Here is a 23060-nt window from a genome sequence, read left to right as displayed (position 1 = left end):
AGTGTATTAAGGCCTCTTTGAGGGGGAAGATTTGTCTGAAGTGGTGAGAAAAGAAACAAGGGTAGATTTAGAAGCGATAGGCGATCCAGTATTAGAATCAAAATGTAAGAGAGCTTTGGAGGACTTAAGATAAAATAAAGGAGAAAGGATTGCTAACATTTCATCAGAATTTCTAAAATCATTGGGGGAAGTGGCACCAAAAAGACTACTCACGTTGACGTGTAAAATGTATTAGGCTGGCGAAAGGCTGTCTGACTTTCGGAAAAATATCATCCACATAATTCCGAAGACTGTAAGAGCTGATAAGTTGGGGAATTATCGCACAATCGGCTTATCTGCTCATGCATCCAAGTTGCTGACAAGAATAATATACAGAAAAATATAAAAGGAAATTGAGGATGTTCTAGATGACGATCAGTTTGGCTTTAAAAAAGGTGAAGGCACCCCGAAGCAATTCTGACGTTGCGCTTGTTAATGGCAGCAAGACTAAAGAAAACTCAAAAAACTTTCGTAGGATTTGTCGATCCGGAAAAAGCATTCGACAATGTAAAATGGTACAACATGTTCGAAATTCTGAGAAAAACGGTTATAAGCTATAGGGAGAGATGGGAAGTACACAAAAAATACAAGAGCCAAGAGGAAGTGATAAGAGTGGAAGAGCAAGAGCAAAGTGTTCAGAATAAGAAGGGTCTGAGACAGGGAAGTACTCTTTCGCCCCTACTGTTCAATCCCTACATCCAAGAGGCAATGGTGAAAATAAAAGAAATGTTCTGGAGTGGAACTAAAATTCAGGGTGAATGGATATCAATGATACGATTCACTGATGACATTTCTATACTGAGTGAAAGCGAAGAAAAATTGCACGATCTGCTAAACAGAATGAACAGTCCAAAGAGTGCAGAATATGGATTGAGAGAAAGTGGAAGAAAGACGAAAGTAATAAGAAATAGAAGAAATGTGAACAGCTTGAAACTTAACATAAGAATTGATGGTTACAAAGTAGATGAAGTAAAGGAATTCTTCTACCTATGGAGCAAAATAACCAATGACAGACGGATCAAGGACAATATCAAAAACTGGCAAAAAAGGGCATTCGTAGCCAAGAGAAATCTACTATTATCAAACGTAGGCCTTAATTTGAGGAACAAATTTCTATGAATGTAAGTTTGGAGCATAGCAAGTATGGTAGTGAAACGTGACTGTGGGGAAACCGGAACAGAAGAGAATCGAAGTATTTGAGATTTGGTGCTACAGAGAAATGTTGAAAATTAGGTGGACAGATGAGGAGGTTCTGCGCAGAATCGGAGAGGAAAGGAATATTTGGAACACACTGATAAGAAGGGACAGGATGGTGGGATATCTGTTAAGTTATGAGGGAATGAATTCCACCGTAGTACAGAGAGCTATAGAGGGCAAAAACTGTTGAAGAAGGGTTTGGATTGGCTTGATGTGGGGGAAGAGACCAAACTGCGAAGTCATCGGTCTCATCGGATTAGGGAAGGATGGAGAGGAAGTCGGCCGTGCCCTGTCAAAGAAAACATCCCGGAATTTGCTGAAGCGATTTAGGGAAATCATGGAAATCCTAATCAGGATGGCCTGTGCAGGACTGGACCGTTATCCTCCCGAATTCGAGTCCAGTGGGCTAACCACTGCACCACCTCGCTCGGTGTTGAAGAAGGCAGAGATTGGAATACATCCAGCAAATAACTGAGGACGCAGGTTGTAAGTGCTACTAAGAGATGCGAGGAATTTGTGGTGGGCCGCATCACTTACTTAACGTGTAGTGAAATTACATGCACGAGTGTGAAGGCAATATTTTTCAAGCAATTTTTACGCTATTATCTTGTGATTTATGGCATATGTAGGCCTTCATTATAGGGTTCTGTATCCAATTTTACGTCATTTTCTTGACACTCATATGTATAGTTTACAGGTAACGTTCTCTTGCGTTGTTAACAGCCAACTGACAAATGTACTCATTAGTCAATAATTTTTATATACTGGTATATGCCGGTTCAATAATTTTATTAAAATATTTTGTGAGAACCATTATTTTTGAATGCAATTTCTGCAATTCCTGTCTTGTAACAATCATTCAATTATCTTTCGTATCTGAAGATGACTATAAACAGTCGAAACTCATTATGTGTTCTTCTGTATGCTGTCTTGGTATTGAAGATTTTATCAATAAAATAAATTGTGTAGTTAAACTGTGCTGAAAAGTACTATATTGCATTCGACAACAATCATGATTGTTCTCCATGTGTTTAGTTCAATGAGACTTCATTATTTTATTGTATTATATTATTTTATTATATTATTGTTTTTTATAATTTTAAATCGTGTTATTTAACTTCATTTTATTATTGTTTTTATAAATTTGTTGTAGTTTTGCTGAATAGTTTTTTATAAAGAAATAACTTCTGCACGCGAACAAAATGTCTTACTCAAGCCGTTAGGAAAGAGAAGAAGACCCGTAGGGGCTTGTAAATCCGAATAAGAAAGGTGAGTATAAGCCGACTAAAGTATTGTTCAGACCGTCTCTGTGTCAAAGGGTTGAACAAGTGCTTGACCAATTTCTAATGTTTCTTGGCTTTGTATGTGTGCAGGGGTTGGCCATACACCTGTTGCATTTCAGTGTCATTGTTGTGTTAACTTGATGAAATTGCAGATAGGATTACGAGAGTGAAATGAATAATATCCGTCACACAAGCTGGACGCAGTTTACTAATTAAAATGTTTATTCAGGCCTTTATTAACACCGTGAAAGCGACGAGAGTGTGACTAATTAATTCGATCAAGAAGATGCTAAGACCGGAAAATCATGTCGCTATTCAAAGTTCGAAAAATGTGTTGTGATTGAGTATTCGAAATCCACGAGCCAATTCATTAATTGTGTGCACAGACGGTGTTGTTTAAAGACGACACTGCAGTACAGAATCTGAGACTATATGCGGGAATCTGACAGTCGTTAACCGCTGTGCTGCTCTGAGTTAAAGCCTAAACTGCAACTGTCGAAAACTTCTGTAAGTTCCTGAATTTATGTAGAAACTTTACGAGTCGCTCGACATGGCACCGAAATTTTTAAATTTTAAAGGTATTAATCACTCGCCGCATAGACTGGACCTGCCGTAATGCATTACTGAAAAAATTACACACATTTTATACGGCTCCTGCTTGCGTGCTGGCTGATACGAACTGTTAAAAACATGTTACATCGTCTTTGTGTCTAAAATTTAACCTACTGTCTTCCGTTTTATAATAAATAAAAATTATTTTATATTTATTGATACCATAATTATTATACATCAGCTACATTCAGGGTTTCACCAGCTTTTATGTGGTGATTCTTTTCCGTTGAAGCTTTTGGTTTTTGTTCTTTGTATATTATTCAGAGAAATGGTCAAATTTGGCACTATTTACTATTATGTTTTTTAAACCTAATGAGAATCGAACATCTACAGATATTTATTGAACTCTTCTACCTGATATTGGCGCCATATTTATTGCTAAGCAATTCATTTTCCATTAAAATTCGTTATGTACGCTCGGGATGAACTATCCGATTTGTAACTCTAACTGTAATCCTTTAACAGAAATTCTGAGGCCATCTCCATTCAATAATTTTGAGATGGTGTAAGTCGAGAATTGTTTCGTTAAGGTCGCTTTACGCGTTTAGAAGTTATTGATTCTTAAAGGAGTTAAGCACGTTCGTACCTTCCAATGTCATTATCTGAAGTACCATCATATCCACAGAGTCGGTGTTCGGACGTGCTTCCCGGTCTCATTACCATCTTTTATATGGTGCCATTGTCTCTTTGTTAATACGGATTGTTCTTATGCGGCGCCATATTGGCACCCTTCACCGTGTGCTGGTCAGAAACGGCCACTCGTCCGGAGGAAACCATTCGCAGTAGCCCCTCAGCTTACCGGCTGCCCTTATGAAAGCTGGCCCACTTCGAGGCCCTAATATTCGGCCAGTTATGGGTACGGGTAGTAGAGCCGTCTGCTGGTCAGACAGGCAGCTCCACCTGCGACCTCCTGTGTCGCGACTCGCGCCGCATCGCACAGCGTCGCCTATGAAAAACACTCGTTGTAGCAAACCTGTGACACCGGCGCGCGTCTTTCCGGGCCTGTCAGCCCTCAAAGAAATATTTGAGACACCATTCCGTGCACTAGTGCACTTATACAGCGCCGTCGGTAGCCTTATGCACACTTCATCTTGAAGACTAATCGTTCAAACAGTATTGCGTAAGGGATTGCTATTATCGTCTTCCAAACAATCACAATTAATACCAAGAAGAATATCACTGCCAGATAAAAAATAAATAAATAAAAAAAAGAACTTTTATATGGTGCTCTTTCACCCATGCGAATCCGCTCTTTAGATGCATTTTTGCCTGCGGCGTGTAATGCTGGATATAGGTTCTTCCTGTAAGCGCCTAACATCATAAATCCTTCAACCTAACATTCAGACTCACGGATTCTATTTTGAAATGTCCTGTCGCGAAAGTTTGTAGTTTGAAAAGAAGGAATGTGGGTCCCATGACGCATTCACCACTCTCGTATGGAGGCCTTTCTCTCAGGGCATAATGGATCAGTTCGTGTGAGATTCGTAACTCCTCAATAGTCTCAGGAGTCTTAATGTGATAGTATTCCAGCACGATATTATGAAACTCCAGTCCTTAAACAAAAAAAAATCTGTGTTGGTATTAGCTGTAACACAGATCCAACTTAAAGAATCAATGTAGTAATGGATTAATATGGACAACGTATTAAACTAGCGCTTTAGAGGATTGCGGGCCCAGCAGTGAAACTTAACTTGCGGTGTTCGCAATTCATCATTCAAAAAACATTGATAGTGAAAGAGTATTTGTTAACTAGCATGATTTCGTGAACCCTGAAATTATTGTAAAAGTTTAGGTGCACAAAAAAATTCACAGAAACATAACATGGAGTTATTTGGTGTGCAGTTCAGCATCGATTACGATGAAATTGAGGTAACTCAAATCACGGCTGGCAAAGTTAATTGGTGGGGAATGTTGCCAAACAACATCTGTTTCTTCTAATGAATTTACACTGCACTTCAGGAACAATGAGTGTGTGGACGAAACTGCAGTTACTCTTGCAACTGTGACTCTATTGTCGAATATAGGAAAGCTAGATCGAAAATGGTGTTAAATCCCTATCTCTCCTTCATCTTAACGTGCCAGTTCTGCAAGTTACTCTCATCATAGTCGTTGATGCAAAATGAGCAGACCGCTAATGGCGTGACTGGCTGCCGTCAAATGCGCACCTAGAAATGCTCTGCTGGGAACTTGAACATTGGATTAAACCAGTCCTCAGCTGCAGACGAGAGCTAATTCTGAAATGTGGCGTCCCACTTGAGAGCAAAGTCCAAGTCACTTTTTCTCCTCGAAAACTTCGTCTACCTATCTTTAAATACACTGAAGCGCCAAAGAAACTGGTACAGGCATTGTTGTTGTTGTTGTGGTCTTCAGTCCTGAGACTGGTTTGATGCAGCTCTCCATGCTACTCTATCCTGTGCAAGCTTTTTCATCTCCCAGTACCTACTGCAACCTACATCCTTCTGAATCTGCTTAGTGTATTCATCTCTTGGTCTCCCTCTACGATTTTTACCCTCCACGCTGCCCTCCAATACTAAATTGGTGATCCCTTGATGCCTCAGAACATGTCCTACCAAACGATCCCTTCTTCTGGTCAAGTTGTGCCACAAACTTCTCTTCTCCCCAATCCTATTCAATACTTCCTCATTAGTTATGTGATCTACCCATACAGGCATACGTCTACAAATACAGAGATATGTAAATAGCCAGAATACGGCGCTGCGGTCGGCAACTCCTATATAAGACAATAGGTCTCTGGGGCAGTTGTTAGATCGGTTACTGCTACTTCAATGGCAGGTTATCAAGATTTAAGTCAGTTTGAACGTCGTGTTACAGTTTGCGCACAAGTGATGGGACACACAATCTTCGAGGTAGCGGTGAAGTGGGGAATTTTCCGTACGGCTGTTTCACAAGAGTAACTTGAATATCAGGAAACCGGTAAAACATCTAATCTGCAGCCGGAAAAATATCCTGCAAGAACGGGACCAACGACGACTGAAGAGAACCGTTGAACGTGACACAACTGCAAACGTTGCAGATTCCAATGCTAGACCATCAACAAGAGTCAGCGTGCGAACCATTCAACGAAATATCATCGATATGGGCTTTCGAGGCCTGGGGCCCACTCTTGTACCCTTGAAGACTGCACGACACAAAGCTTTATGTCTCGCCTTGGCCCGTCAACATGAACACTGGACTGTTGATGCCTGGAAACATGTTGCCTGAATGGGCGAGTTTTGTGTCAAACTCTGTAGAACGGATAGACGTGTACGGGTATGGAGACAACGTGATGAATCTTGTCAGCAGGGACTGTTCAAGTTGGTGGAAGCTCTGTAGTGGTGTGGAGCGTGTGCAGTTGGAGTGATACGGGACCTATGATGCATCTAGGTATGACTCTGACAGGTGACATGTACGTAAGCATCCTGTCTGATCACCTGCATCCATTTATGTCCATTGTGCATTCCGATGGACTTGGGGAAATCCAGCAGGACAATGCGACATCCCACAAGTCCAGAGTGGGTGCAGGAGCACTCTTCTGAGCTTAAAGACTTCCGCTGGCCACCAGCCTCCCCAGATATGAACATTATTAAGCAGATCTGGGATGCCTTGCAACGTGCTGTTCCGACAATATCATCCATCGTTCTCTTACGGTTGTATGGATAGCCCTGCAGGATTCATGGTGTCAGTTCCCTTCGTACTATTTCAGACACTAGTCGAGTCCATGCCACTTTATGTTGCCGCACATCTGCAGGTGTACCAGTTTCTTTGGCGCTTCTGTGTAGGAGAGTGTATTGTTAGTCACTATGCTCAGTGGTGATGAAACGGCTTTTGCGCAGTACCAAAGTAATTTCTTCCACCATCACGCCATCAGCCAGTTCTCCGCCTCATACTGCCTCTTCCCCCCCCCCCCCCCTTCCCACCCCGCTGGCAGCGTACTCGTTCCACCTACGCGCTCTCACCTTCACTTTTTTAATTGTGGATTTACCATTGGCCCTTAATGTTAGCGTCCTTGCATTTATTTTCACGAAACGTTGTCGTGACTTTTCTATCAGTTCTCTTGACGATAATTTCTGTTTTGATTCTTCACATCTTTCCTACAGCTGGCTTCGCTGTACTTCTAGTTATTTGTTCCTGTCTTTGTCTGAACCTATTTTGTACTTTCTTCTTTCGTCGATCAGATGAGGTATTTCTTCTGCTCCCTCACAGTTTCATTCCTTGCACATATATATGACTGCCCGACATCTGTGAGCTGATGGGTTAAATATGAAGTGATTCAGAAAAATTTAGATTTGAGTGCCTATTACGAAAGCAGAACGTTGAACTTTCTTAGTGTGCTAAGCTGTGCCTCAACTTGGACAGGATAAATGTGTGTTTCACATTTGTGACCCAGAGTGTCGAGAAACCTCTTAACCTGTTGTATGATGTGGAGAAAGTGAGGCCATTTCTGTAACCTCATGTCTCGTCGTACCTATCGAGCTGTGGCGACTTCAAGGAAGATCGCGTAGAGAGAGCACTGCGTAATTATAATGTCGTTGCTCCTGAGTAGAACGTAATGTAGGTGACTGAAACGCCTTTCTATGCAGGTCAAACATTTTGATAGGCAAGGAGCAGCAACCTAGATTTGATAACTCATGATTTAAGTTTCTGTTACAGTTGCGCGTAATTTATTCTGATGGTTAGATTCGAACGTAGCCGCTCAATTTCATTCCAATCCTGCAATAAAAGTGCCTATCAAAGCAAAATTTCACTGACATACTTGGGTAACGTCCACACAACACATAATCATACAATCGATATAAGCTGATCTGATTACGTGCGTGGTACATTCAACACAAAAGTGCATTTTTAAATTGAAGAGGTGACAGCTGTCAGTCACAAAATCCGTAATTTATTGCAGATGTAGATTTCGACCATAAAATGTAAAGGACAGTGTCATTTTGTCACACGTCATGCTCTGATACATTGTGATCAATATGACTCCTTGGAAATGCAACGATAATTATGTTATAGACGAAATCTAGATCAGCAATAAATTACGGATTTTTCGACTCACTGCTGTCCTTTCTTCAGTCTGATTGTTCTAAGGTCGCGCGCACACAGGTATACAATGGGTTCCGTCTTAGTTATAACACACATGTAGTCGATTCATTCAGTACCAGTTTCATCTGTTGAATGTATCACAAGCGTAATTAGATCACTCCATATCTTTTGTATGACTACGTGTTGTGTGGATTACCCAAATACAGGATATCCATAATTAAAGTTCCAGATTCAAAACACTGTCGAAAGAGAACTACCGTTCAGAATGATTTCATATTTGAATATCATATTATTGACGCAAGGGGAAACGTTATGGAACAAAATTAACGAAAAGCTTGTCAATAGATGGTGCTGTAAGCGTCTTAACGGAAGAGGGGTCGACTACAAATGACAGATGATTCACAATACGACGGCTGCGGTTTGAGTTGCACATTACACCATCCGTGTTGTTCAATGTGCATGGCTACCCAAATTGGGCAGTCAATAGTTGTGGCTCTTCTAGCTAAGCCCATTCACCACGTTGAGGTCGTACCACATTGGACGGGAAAGACGGTCTTTAATTGTCCTGTATAAAAAGCAAAATGAGATCGGTTTTCGTTCTGGGCCAAAAACCTGATAAAAAGCAAAATTACATCGGTTTCTAATAGTCATGAGATTTGCGCAAGACATGTTCAGCATTCCGTCCATCGTTTTCTTTCACAAGTTAAAATCGAGAAACAGCGTGTCCCATAACGTATCGAAGTGTCCCGGGGATCACGTTCAGAATACGTTGTGCAATGCGTCCTTCAGTTCAGCTACGTTCGTAATTGGAGAACAGAAGACAACAAATGCAGGATGTTTCATAGAATTTTATCCACCATTCGCGCAGACAAATCCGACGGTCGGGCAATTCCTCAGCATGCACTATATACTTTACATACCACTGCTCGACCGCTCCTACAGTGCTGTGCCCACATCTTCGAGATATGTCGGATCAACTGGTTTCCTCCGTCTGCCATAATGCACTTCAAAAGAACCTATCTTTTCGAAATTTGTCATGATTTTCTCCATTTACTTAGCAGACATTGGACCAATGTCTTTCTTCACACCCTTGAGTGTCCGGAACTTTCCCTGGGCTACTGGCGCACAGTCACCTTTGTTGTAAAAGACCTTTACCAGCAGTTAATGATCCTTCATGTAGATAGTCATGTTGGGTGTCTCGGACGCAAACTGAGGAACAGCCGGGTGCGAATCGTCTGTTGGTTTTATGTTCTACAACGCCATCAACTGGTCAAATTGTCGTTATCATTTTTATGGCGTTTCCCCTTGCGTCAATAATTTGCTATTAAAATTTGATGTTATTGTGCGTAGTAGTACTCTTCCTACAGTGTTTTGAAACTGGAATTTTAATTACGGACGCCCTGTATGTAGCTGGAATTTCGGTTCGATGAACACGTTTAGTGCAGGTCTGCTTTGAAAACGAATGACTAGGTAAGAAACTAGTCACCAGTATAAACTATAAGCAATTGTGACAGAAATTTAAATAAAAAATTAGGAACACGTTTGTTCCATAAAAACACGGGAGAACTGCCGGATATTAGTAACGTCCTGCCACGATATTTCGGCGCAGAGTCTTCTGGCCATCTTCAGCTGAGTGCCATTGTAGTAGTACTGGCAAGTACGCTTTTTTTTTCTTTCTTTATTGTATTTCAATTCCCCATCGGGGCGGGCTGGCAGCAGCATATGCGCTGCTCTTCAGCCGAAAGACATAGAACAAACAACAGAAGACATTTAAAAATAACAAAGGAGATAATATGGTGAACATAGAAATGAAAAAGGGGGAACATCATGTAAGGCAATAGACAAAAAACGGAGTGACCGTAAAATGGAGATAAAAAAACTATTAAAACTGTTTAAAAGTAGCACACACAAAAAGCCACACAGTGCGACAATTAAAAGAACACAAGGCACAGTATGACTGGAGCATAAAAGGTATCGACGGATGGCGTAGCACATAACAAACACTGACGACGAACCTCAAGGCAGTACACAATTAAAATCACACCTCTTGACGCACAGGAGAAACAGCACTAAACACAACACTGATTGTATGCTCTCTCTTCAAAATCCTCCATAAAAAGATTGGCTACCAGGGGAGACAAAGGACTCCCCATGGCGACACCGTCAGATTGTTCGTAAAATTCGTTGTTAAATATAAAATATGGAGGATTTTGAGGGGAGATCACTCGACTCTGCCACTTTTAAACCGACAGTGAACAGAGTGATGAAGACCTACAAACGACGGAACAAGGACGAGGAACAGGCCTTCAGGTTGACTGTTTATCTACCATTTATTGGGAATATTTCTTCACAGATAGGCATAATATTGAGAAGGTATCAAGTGAGAGTCATCTTTCGCACTCCTTCCAAACTTTCATCACTGGTGGGATCCGTTAAAGACGACCTGGGCGTGCGTAAACCAGGTGTTTACAAAATTCCGTGTGAATGCGGCAAATCATATATAGGGCAAACAACACGAACTGTGCAGGAACGCATTGTGGAACACCAACGGCATTCTCACCTTCTCCAACCCACCAAGTCCGCAATCGCCGAACACTGTATTTCCACAGACCTTTCCATGAACAGCGACACATAAATTTTGGCCCATACATCAAACTTTTGGAGCTCGGTTATCAATGAATCTGTGGAAATAAGATTGTCTTACAACGAGACTCTCATCAATCGAGATAACGATTATCAGCTAAACTCTGCTTGGAATCCTGTTATAGAGAAACTTCGTAGTCGACGTAGTTATCTGCATAAAGATGGAAATCGACCTGATACCGATACGCCAGGTTTTCACAGTGGAGGGCGCGAGGCGCAGCGCACGGAGCCGTTATGAACGCGCACGCTGAGCAGCGCATGCGCAATGTCACCTCAGAAGACTTTAAACAGCGGAGCTCAGCGCGTTCTCGCCACTAGTACTACAACAGTGGCACTCACCTGAAGATGGCCAGAAGACTCTTCGCCGAAATACCGTGGCAGGACGTTACTGATATCTGGCAGTTCTCCCGTGTTTTTATGGAACAATCAGTACGCCGGGAAAGCTTTAAACATCACATCAGGAACACGTTTGCACAACTTAGCTTTAAGGGTCCGTATGCGTAGGCGAGGGACGCGTGTTTGAAGTAATAGATCCACAAACTTAAAAAAGTACTGTAAACGTGATGTAATGATCAAAAACGAGTACATGGATGACTACACCATTTCAGGTCTATCATTTTCAACATCCTTGATATATATTTTTGCGCAAAGAGAAATTTAAGATACGGTTAACACTAAGAAGCTCCAGATCGTGGGGGAGAGTGGGAGAGAAAGGTTGCAAATAACACGAAACCATACATGTTTGCATTAGAATCAGATACTAGGTACCAAGCGTTCTGGTGAAATCGAATGACTACCGATGCGTTAAGTTATCCTCATCCTTTCGAATGAAAAATGAAACACGAGAAACGACCTCAATTTTGCATATAGTTAAAGCAAATGCACGTTCCAGCAACGCAAAATAAACGCGAATGCAGTGAGCACTCTGGAATCTTATCAAATCCTTTGTTATGGCAGATTGAATAAACCCACCTCGAAATAGACAACACACGCTCCTAATACGCGCTTCCAGAATTTCAATGTCCGCTGCTTAATAATCGGTTATATCACGACATGTTTTCACTTACAGCTCTTAGGAACTGCCTGTAAGGCTTAAATTGACTAATCCTGTGAAATTAAGTAAATACTTGTAAAACACCCAAGGTGGAACCATCCCAGTGTCTTCCAATAAACGTACCGTTGGCTCCCCATGTGAAGAAATTAATTGTAACGCTTTTTATTCTGAATTTCCTTGACGTACTTTTCAGCTGGTCGTGTAGGAAAATTGTTGACGAAGTTTTACTGTGCATTAGTTAAGTTTCACAAATTACACAAAAGTGCATCTCCATAATTATTATTTGTATGTCATCCATTGTTATTTTGAATTATCTATTAATTTCATTTGACGTGTATCTGTTATAATCGTTCGTATTTACAACGGCATATTGTTATTTAGAGCTCGGATTTGCGCGGAAATTGTATGGTCACATGACAGAAAACGAGGAAGGGTGAATAATGTAATGCTTACAGTTCTATGTGTATCGCGTCAGCTTTTCAATACGAATTACATAGAACAAAACAACAAAGTGCTCACTCCGCTATTCCAACAGAATTTGTGCTTAAGAGCAAACACAATGGAATGAGATGTAGGTGAAAATAGCAAAGTATCAACGGGAAAGTATCCTCAGTTCTGTGCTTCGGCCAATCTCCTTGAGCTGCATGTCACGCCCAGTTGAGGAGGTTCGTCCTGTCGATACATCGATTTGAGGGGACACGGAAGGCACGACGGCTTCAAAAAGTCGATTTTTAGATTTTAGCATATTTGAAATGCCTGGTCTTTCGTGCTTGAAACAGTTTTTGTTTTATGTAAATACGACAATTTTTTCGTGAGATATAATGGTTTTCCTGACGCTCTCCGCAATCTGGCATCTAAATGCAGAGATAATGCACAGCATTCTTTTACTCCTTGTTATTATTTCATGCTTCTGTTGTTTTATCGCTTCAATGTTTCCTACCCTGTATCTACTATCGATAATCGTTTTTCCGATTGTGCTCGTTATTTTTTTCGAGCTTCAATGGTTGTACTTTTGTTGCGAGTGAAGTACGTGTTGATTTGTATTTTCTTTGGTTCTACGTGTTTTCACAAAAATGCCACGAATAAAGAAATTCTCACCTAAATTAAAATTCAGAGGAAATAAATACGTAAAGGTAAGTGAGGTTAGTGGGTCAAAGGACCCAAGAATGTTAGACATAAAGAAAATCAGCAGATCAAGAAAGAAACTGCAGTGTCTTCAAGGCATTTCCTCCCAGTCAGCTTATGGAGATAACTTTCGTTTGGAAATATTATGGGGAACCTTAGCATGCTCTGTGATTGCATTTCCAAAAATACTGTGTGCAGAATATGTGGTGATGACGTATCTCTGGGTGAGAATCAGCGTCTTCGTAAAGGGATTGTGTCAAACCTGACATTGAGTTGTACAAAATGTGGTGCAGTTGCTACCACAATGACATCAAAAATGACAAATTATAATTTATGTGAGAACAACATAAGTCTAGTTTATGGTCTCAGATCTTTTGGTAAGGGGATGGAGGCAGGCAAACTCTTATGTGCAATACTTGACATTCCAAATCCTCCTGCAAAATTTATGACTTACAATAATGTTATTGGTACTGATGTTGCTGAAGTTTGTAGCACTTCAATGAAGGAAACAGCTGAAGAAGCACTCAAGGAAAGAGATGACAGTGAAAGTGGTGATATTTGTGCATGTTTTGATGGCAGCTGGCAGAAACGTGGACACACTTCACTAAATGGTGTCATGACAGCTACAACATTTGATACCGGCAAGGTAATTGATGTGGAGATTCTAAGCAATGTAAAACTTGTGGCAGTGGAACTGAGAAAAAGGATGAACATAACTGTAATTATACTGGTCCAAGTGGTGGGATGGAATAGCAGGAGTTCTCAGGATTTTTAATCGTTCAGTGGCAAACAGACGTGTCAGATACACACAGTATTTAGGGGACAGTGACAGCAAGGCTTGTGACCGGGCATGTGCAGAACAACCCTATGGTGCTAATGTCACAATTTCTAAATAAAAGTGCACTGGGCATGTGCAGAAGAGAATGGGGGCAGGTTGAGCAGATTATTGAAAGAAAAGTCAAAAATAGTATTGAAAGATGGTAAGAAGATAGGTGGTAGAGGTCGCCTGACAAGTGTTGAAATAGATAGATTACAGAATTATGATGGCTTGGCCATAGGAAGAAATGTAGGAAATGTAGAAACACATGAAAAAAAGCTGTATGGGCTATCTTTTTACATAAGCTTTCCACAAATGAAAATCCAATGCACGGTCTTTACCAGTATGAGCCTGACGCTTGGTGCAAGTACAGGTGAAGTGTCAGATATGACCACAAACATTCTTTAGCTGCATCAGTAGTGAACGAAATTAAACTCATATTTAGAGACCTTTGTAATGATACGTTGTTGAAGAAATATCTTCATGGGAAAACCGAAAATTTAAATGAATGTGTGGTTTTTGTCATTTGGAACCAGTTACCGAAAACTTTATTTGTTCAGCTTACAACTCTGAAATTTGGTGTTTATGATGCAATTTTATGCTGCAATGATGGTGTAATTAGAAAACTGTATGTTTTGGAATTGTTGGGCATAAAATCTAGTGGAAATACTGCAAAATCCTTGGTGCAAATAGATAAAGAGAGAATCCACAAAGCAGATATTGCTAATTTAAAATGCACAAAAGAAGCCAGACAGAAAAGAAGAGGGATCAATAGAAGAAAAGAAGATCGGTATGGTTCAGATGGTGCTCAGTATGGTGCAGGAAAATATTAATGGCAAATAATTCTCATCAATAACTATACTAGAACTGCAATATTAAACTTTAAATGGATTTTTCTCAAAACTACATTTTTTTACTTTCGAGTACCATTAGTTGATAAACGAATGGGGTTACAAACATGAAAATTGGTCGACTTACACTGCAGATTGTAATACGTTATTACAAGTAAATTGAGAACCCCCAAACAATCAGAAACCGTTTTATAATAATTGATATACAAAAAAGTTAAATTTTACTAGTGAAAGAATAAAAATTTTTTTCTTGAAAACCATGAGGCATTATGTTCATTTTACTTGTAAATTGAGGCATTTATAAAACTTTGAACGTAGCTGCTAAGGTTCAGTGACCTTGTCAGAATTATATTAGGACAAATAAGTCCACGGTCACAAATATTAAGTCAAAATTGACCAGGTTTCGACGCTACTATGAGCGTCGTCTTCAGAATTAAACTAACTGTTCTAAAACATAATAGGTATATAAAACATTAATAAACTAAAGTGTGTACTGACTGGAAAGAGATGCAGTACTCACAGTGACATTCTAAAAATATCTAAGCCGGAAAGGCGACGTCATGAAAAGTTATAAATAAGATAAGATGGCGAGCCGCTAAGGGCTGCTCGTACCCGAGTGAACACGAGTTGCAACAAAACTCATAATAGCGTCAAAACCTGGTCAATTTTGACTTAATATTTGTGACCGAGGGCGTATTTGTTCTAATATGAGGCATATATATATATATATATATATATATATATATATATATATATATATATATATATATATATATATATATGTAAACTTTCATTGTTTTATCACTTATAGTTCTTTTGAAAAGTGTACTTATTCAAAGGGTACATTCATCAAGTATGTCAAAACGTCTGATGCCTAGATATTATACATCGAGTGTTTTTAATATTTTCATGTGTATGTCCATTTTTCCAATTTATGAAACTTTTAATATTTCGATGTGTATCGTCCATTTTTCCACATTATGAAACTGTTATCAACATATCTTCAATAAACAATTGGTTTAACGGCTGCTGATTCCAGGATACTTTCCTCAAAAATCCTTACTAAAAACGGCCACCAAGACGAGAGACTACACGAGTCCATTTCAACTATTAGTTCTTTATCTCAAAGTACTCTCACTCCAGTAGGCCGTCTGGTACAGTAACCGTATGAGAATATTGTGTCAAAAACTATTTTGGTTGCAATTTATTCTTTTAACAACGTGTTTCGCCTTCGTGGGGTATCTTCAGATTGTTTTAAATCTTTCTTTTACAACATATTAAAACCATAAAATGGCTCTGTGGTAGACTGAACCATCAGTCGAATCAGATGAACGGACAGAGACCTTAATAAAGTTGCCAGTGCTGTGGTTTTAACATATTGTATAAGAAGAATATAAGGTAACCTGACGATGCGCTGCGAAGGCGAAACGAGTTGACAATAATGGAATAAATTGCAATCAAGACTATTTTTATTTCAAATACTGTTTATGATCTTCTAGTATTTATATAATTTGAACTTAAAGTTGGATCACTGTATACTGGCAGGCCAACCCACCTTCAGCATGAGAATCGTTACAGTAAGGAGTGTAGCTAATGATGTCTATTCTTTAAAGATAAACACTGACGATCTCAATATACTGTAATCACTATGAAATGGATAGATATTCATGGTAATTCCGACACACGACAGCCTCCAATAGAGCGGATAACGTGGATAACTTTACTCCGACAGTATTAGCACTGTTGTATCTAAGTGCATTTCATTCGGAAACCACAGCAACCCTGACAACGACGGGATCTACAGGGAGCTAAATTGTCTCCGAATAGCCGGTTACTAGTTTACACGGTGGAGTTTAAGCAACAGCTCATTCCACAGGCTGTCTCGTTTTAATTAACGGTCTGTCCCTCTGCATCTGCTACGGAGTGGTTGTCAGTTATGGAAGGGCGAGGCTAAATGGATTCTCCTGTTTCAGAAGCTAGCTTACCTCTTACATCTGAAAAGAGATTACGCACCAAATAGTCCATCTGTTATAGAGGAATTTAATTACAGATTAGTCTTGAGCTGGAAGAATATTACCAGATTGGTAATTTCTAGCTCAATAAACTCGCCTGCTTATTTACGTAATATGTACAAGCGACGTGAGTGAAATTTTTGAAACATTTTACCTTTTTTCTATTGGAAAGTCAGCGGTTATAACAAATATTAAAATTTTATAATTAAACAGTCGAAACTGCCTTAAGATGTTTATTTATTTACTGGTGATCGGTTTCGGTCACTGTTTTGCTCATCATCAGGCTGCTTACTCCGTGGGAGTCTTCCGAAGTTTGCGAGGAGCAGACGTTACTGTACGAGGCATATAACCACTGCTCCAACCAGCAATGGTTATGTGTCTCTTACAGAGGCGCCTGCTCATCGCAAGCTACAGCAGACTCCTATGGAGTGAGCAGCCTGATGATGACCAGAACAGTGGCCGAAACCGATCACAATAAATAAACAAACATATTTATGTGGTTGGGACCGTATTATAACAAAAAAAAGATGAATAACCGAGCATTGTCTGTAATGGGACTGTTATTTAATACCTGTGCTGATCTTCATCGCTTAAACATATCTCGAAATTATGCCCCAAAATTATGTATAATATTGACATAATCACCAAAGTATTTCCAGGGCTGTTCAGTGAACAAAAACAAGTTGACATCTAAATTCTTAGCAGGTTTATTCTTTACTACGAGTAAAACATGTTTTATATGTGCTAATCTTGCGATTGTAGGCGCATCTTTACTTTTGTAGATTTGAAAACGTTTGTAAATGAACTAAAGCAAACAATGCGTCAAGTGGAAAAGTACGTTACTGCCGGATATAAGTGTTTATCCCTTGAAGAGAAGAAAACTGGTGTTTACAGATTGGGAAATGTTCTTTAAATGAAAAGAGAATTCCACGACCAAGGAAATGGTTGTTTCAAAAATGGAGTGGGCGATTCGCCATATTCAGGACTTTGATGAAGATCTGAACTCATTGATTCACAAGTTAGCAGATATTGTCTGCCGTGGACAGTCTACTATCGTGCGCTATTTGTATTTTGTGGGCAAATAAAGAAAAAAAGGCCCGATGAATGGCCACCGCGTGATTTAGCGAAAACCACAGAATTCAGCGCATCTCTGTTTGCTAATTATCAGGCAGCTCGGGAAAAACGCAAATAGTTACTGGTAAGCAAAATTGGTGACTCGTTGTCAACATAAAAAAGGAATAGTTGAACACGTGTAATGAAGCAACGCGCCAAGCGAAACTGTGAGAATGGAGGCATGCCCTCGAACTTGCAGAGATTTGTGATCGCAAACAACAAGATAAAAAATGTAAAAGAAAACTGATGACGCCAGTTTGGATATATGAAATATGAGGGCACCTGAGGGTAGCTTCCGACCAACTTGACAAGAGGCGCAAAATTGAAGGTAAAACAATACATTTTCGTGGGGTGTGTCGACCCACAGAAAGCACTGAACAGTATTAAGTGGTACAAGATGTTTGAATGCAGGCATTATATCACTTGGTCAGCAGCCCTCTCATTAAGTGTTTTCGTCCTCAAGGAGTCCACATCTGCAACGGGGAGAAATGACTATTTCATCTATTTCTCAAGAACTATTAGCTTGTGTGCCTCAAATGGACAGGTACACGTATAATTTCCTTATTTTACCTGCTATGAAGAGGATCATTCATCGGGATCATTGACCTCAGTTTTCTCGAAACCAGATAGGTGCTGGCGTAAACTATTCACAAAAGTGTAGTCCATATGCATCTTTGGTCTAAAGGTAGCGTCTGTGAGTAGCAATCCAATCGTCGTCGCTCATGGGTTCGAAAGCCCCACACGGCTTAAATTTTTGATAATCACCATTGGCGGCTGAAGACGCCTGTCAGAAGAAGTCACCTTCATTCTGCCAACGGCCTCGTCAAAGAAGGTGGAAGAGCGGACAGAGGTTCAGAGGACTCTCTTGTCCGTGGTGTGGGAAACTGCCTCTAAAGGTGGAAGACTCAGCAAAGACCAACGGCATGGGGATGCAGAACGCAATTGAAACCACTGCATTAAAGACACGTGCCCTGTGGAGGACGTGTGACCGGTAGTTGAAAAATTGTCGTGATGATCTCTCCCTTGTCAAAAGATTCCAGAATAGCCACCATTCGGATCTGCGGAAGGGGACTGCCAAGGGGTAAGTGAGCATGAGGAAAAGATGGAACAACCAACGAAAGGATAACGTTCTATGAGTCGGGGCGTGGAATGTCAGAACCTGGAACGTGGTAGGAAGCTAGAAAATCTGAAAAGGGAAATGCTAAGACTCATTATAGATATAGTAGGGTTAAGTGAAGTTAAACGGAAAGAAAACAAGGATTTGTTCAGATGAGTATATGGTAAAATCAACAAGAGTTGAAAGTGGTATAACGTTAGTAGGACTCTTATGAATAGGAAGGTAGGGCAGACAGTATGTTACTGTGAACAGTTCAGTGATAGGGTTGTTCTTATCACAACCGACAGCAAACCAACACCGACAACGATAGTGCAGTTATACATGCAAAAGTCGCAAGCTGAAGATGAACAGATAGAGAAAGTATATGAGGATACTGAAAGGATAATACAGTACGTAAAGGGAGATGAAAATCTAATAGTCATGGGGACCTGGAATACAGTTGCAGGGAAGGATCAGAAGAAAAGATTACAGGAGAATAAGAGCTTGGGACAAGGAATTAAAGAGGAGAAGGACGCATTGAGTTCTGTGATAAATCTCAGTTAGTAATAGCGCATACTCTGCTCAAGAATCACAAGAGGAGGATGTATACTTGGTAAAGGCCACAAGATACGGAGAGATTTCAGTTAGATTGCATCACAGTCAGGCAGAAATTCGGAAATCATATACTGGATTGCAAGGTGTACCCAGGAGGAGGTACAGACTCAGATCATAATGTAGTAGTGATGAAGAGTAGGCTGAAGTTTAAGAGATTAGTCGGGAAGAATCAGTCCGCAAGGAAGTGGGATATGGAAGTACTAGGGAATGACGTGATACGCTTGAAGTTCTCTAAGGCTATAGACACGGAAATGAGGAATAGCGCAGTAGGCAGTAGAGTTGAAGAGGAATGGACATCTCTAAAAAAGGTAATCATAGAAGTTGGAAAGGAAAGCATAGGTACAAAGAAGTTAACTGCAAAGAAACCATGAGTAACAGAAAAATACTTCAGTTAATCGATGACGGAAGGAAGTACAAAAATGTTCGGGGAAGTTTAGGAATACAGAAATACAAGTCGCTATGGAATGAAATAAATAGGATGTGCACGGAACCTAAGACGAAATGGCTGCTTGAAGAATGTGAAGAAATCGAAAAAGGAATGATTGTCGGAAGCACTGATTCAGTATATAGGAAAGTCAAAACACCTTCGGTGACATTAATAGCAAGGTTGGCAGCATAGAGAGTGCAACGGGAATTCCACTGTTAAATGCAGAGGAGAGAGTGGATAGGTGGAAAGAGTACACTTGGAGGACCCTATGAGGGCGAAGATCTGTAGGATGTAGAAACAGAATTTAAGAGACCTTTGAAGGACTTAAGATAAAATAATTCGGAAGGGATAGGTAACATTCCATGAGGATTTCTAAAGTCCTTGGGGGAAGCGACAACAATACGACTATTCAGGTTTGTTCGTAGAATGGTTGAATCTGGTGACATACCATTTGACTTTCGGAAATATATCATCCACAGAATTTCGAAAACCGCAACAACTTAACAGCTATGCATCTAAGTTGCTGGCAAGAGTAATATACAGAAGAATGGAAAAGGAAATTAAGGATGATGATCAGTTTGGCTTCAGGAAAGGCAAAGGCACCAGAGAGGCAATTCTGATGTTGCGGTTGATAATGGAAGCAAGACTAAAGAAAAATCAAGTCACGTTCATAGGATTTGTCGAACTGGAAAAAGCGTTCGCCAATGTAAAACGGTAAAAGATGTTCGAAATTCAGGGAAAAAGAGGGTTAAGCTATAGGGGAGAGACGGGTAATATATGCAAGAGCCAAGAGGGAATAACATGAGTGGACGACCAAGAAAGAATGTGCTCGGATTAAAAAGAATGTAAGACAGGGTTGTAGTCTTTCGGCCCTACTGTTCAGTCTGTACAGCGAAGAAGCAGTGATGGAAATAAAAGAAAGATACAGAAGTGGAATCAAAATTCAAGGTGAAAGGATATCAATGATACGTTTTGTTGATGGCATTGCTATTCTGACTGAAAGTATAGAAGAATTGCAGGATCTGTTGAATGGAATGAACAGTCTAATGAGTACAGAATATGGATTGGGTAAATCGAAGAAAGACGGAAGTAATGAGAAGTTCCAGAAATGAGAACAGCGAGATACTTGGCATCAGGATCGATGGGCACGAAGTGGATTAAGTTAAGGAAGCCTACTACCTAGGCAGAATTAACCAATGACATACGGAAGAAGGAGGACACCAAAAGCAGACTACCACTGGCAAAAAGGGCGTCCCTGGCCAAGAGAAATCTACTAGTATCAAACATAAGCCTTGATTTGAGGAAGATAGAATGTACGTTTGGAGCACAGCACGGCATGGTAGTGAAACATGACTGTGGGAAAACCGGAACAGAAGAGAATCAAAGCATTTGAGATGTTGTGCTACAGACGAAAATTAGGTGGACTGATGAGGAGCTTCTGCGCAGAATTGGAGAGGAAAGGAATATGTGGAAAACATTGATAATAGGTAGGGACAGGATGATAGGATATCTCTTCAGACATCAGGAAATAACTTCCTTGGTACTAGAGGGAGCTGTAGAGGGCAAAAACTGAAGTGGAAGACAGAGATTGGAATACATCCAACGAGTAAATGAGGACTTAGGATGCAAGTATTACTCTGAGATGAAGAGGTTGGCACAGGAGATGCGGGACGCATCAAACGAGTCAGAAGACTGAAGTCCAGGTGGTGCCCAACCACGATTTCGAAGCTCATCGAATCATTGTGTTACAGAGTATGGCCACATCCTGTAAGAACGAACGGATTTAAAATCGCTCCTCCATTTCCCTTCCCCCACCGGCTATTCTAATGCTGGTTTCCCAAGTGTTTCTTTCCTGAACCATTTCATGCGAATGCGAGATTTTCTACTTTGTTCTCTGCATATGACGACGACCGATTTACATCTTCATTCTTGTTCATTGCAGTATCGTGCTATGATATATTCTAAGCGCCGCTCCTTTGGCAGCTCTGAGCTGTTCGTATCTGTCGGGAACTTCTGTCATATCCCGAATAACTACTTTTACTCCCAGGTTCGAAGATTCAGTTGAAAGAGCGCTGGTCACTAAAGTTAAATATTCGAGCCATAGTCTATTACCATTTTTAATTACTTATTTATGTGATGACAGCAGTCTGTCGCTACTGGTTGTCGTAAATTGGATTAGACAATTCACTTATTTTATTTATTTTTTTTCGCTAGTGTATAATTTTTATGTGTATGGCACAAACCCGCCGAACTGATGTGTTTGGTTTACAGTCAACATTTATTTTTCTTACACTTACTTAAAATGCAGTTCGGATACTTTGACAGGTTTATCAGACATTTCAAAATTTGCCAATTATTGATAAACAGCAGACCTCCCTACGGTGGCACAGCCGCTAGGAAAGTATTGCTGTCCACCGTGAAGGGATTAGGGTTGCCTCTGAGGTATTTAGGACTAGTTCTGTTCTGAAGCTGGTGAGCCGCCACTTGATTCAGGCTTCAACTCCTCATGTTGAAAGTGCTCAAAATATACTTTTATTCTTTTTCTTCTCTCGCATGCAGTCCAGTCAGTTGCTCGCATTTCCTTCGAATGACGCCCGTCGATGAGCAGTCGCCCTTTTAGAAATGTAGGAAGGATTTTATTTTAGAAATTAGAGTTACAACTACTGACGCACACTATCCGAGGAAAGGTATCCAGACATATCTTAGTGGCCATTAATATGAGTTGTGTCTACTCTTCGCCTTTATGATGGCTTGAACTCACCTGGGGACTGTAACTGCTCGTCTTAAGATATATTGGAAATGTTCGTTGATGAAATTCGTGCTCCGACCAACGCGGTAGAGTGTATGTATATATTGTCTTATGAGGAACATCACATAAAAAAATCTGTCCTGGTACACTGTATTCACGCCGTGTGCGTATCAATGATACCGACCAGTCCAAATAATTATATGCTTCCAGTCGTGACGAGCACGGCTACATGTAGTTGCACACCAATGGCTGTCTTTGAACTAATTATGGCCAGCCGCGGTGGCCGTGCGGTTCTAGGCGCTTCAGTCCGGAACCATGCGGCTGATACGGTCGCAGGTTCGAATCCTGCGTCGGGCATGGATGTGTGTGATGTCCTTAGGTTAGTTAGGT

The sequence above is a fragment of the Schistocerca piceifrons genome, chromosome 2 (assembly GCF_021461385.2).
Source record: "Schistocerca piceifrons isolate TAMUIC-IGC-003096 chromosome 2, iqSchPice1.1, whole genome shotgun sequence".
Classification (NCBI taxonomy): Eukaryota; Metazoa; Arthropoda; class Insecta; order Orthoptera; family Acrididae; genus Schistocerca; species Schistocerca piceifrons.
Note: the sequence above shows the minus strand (reverse complement) of the source record.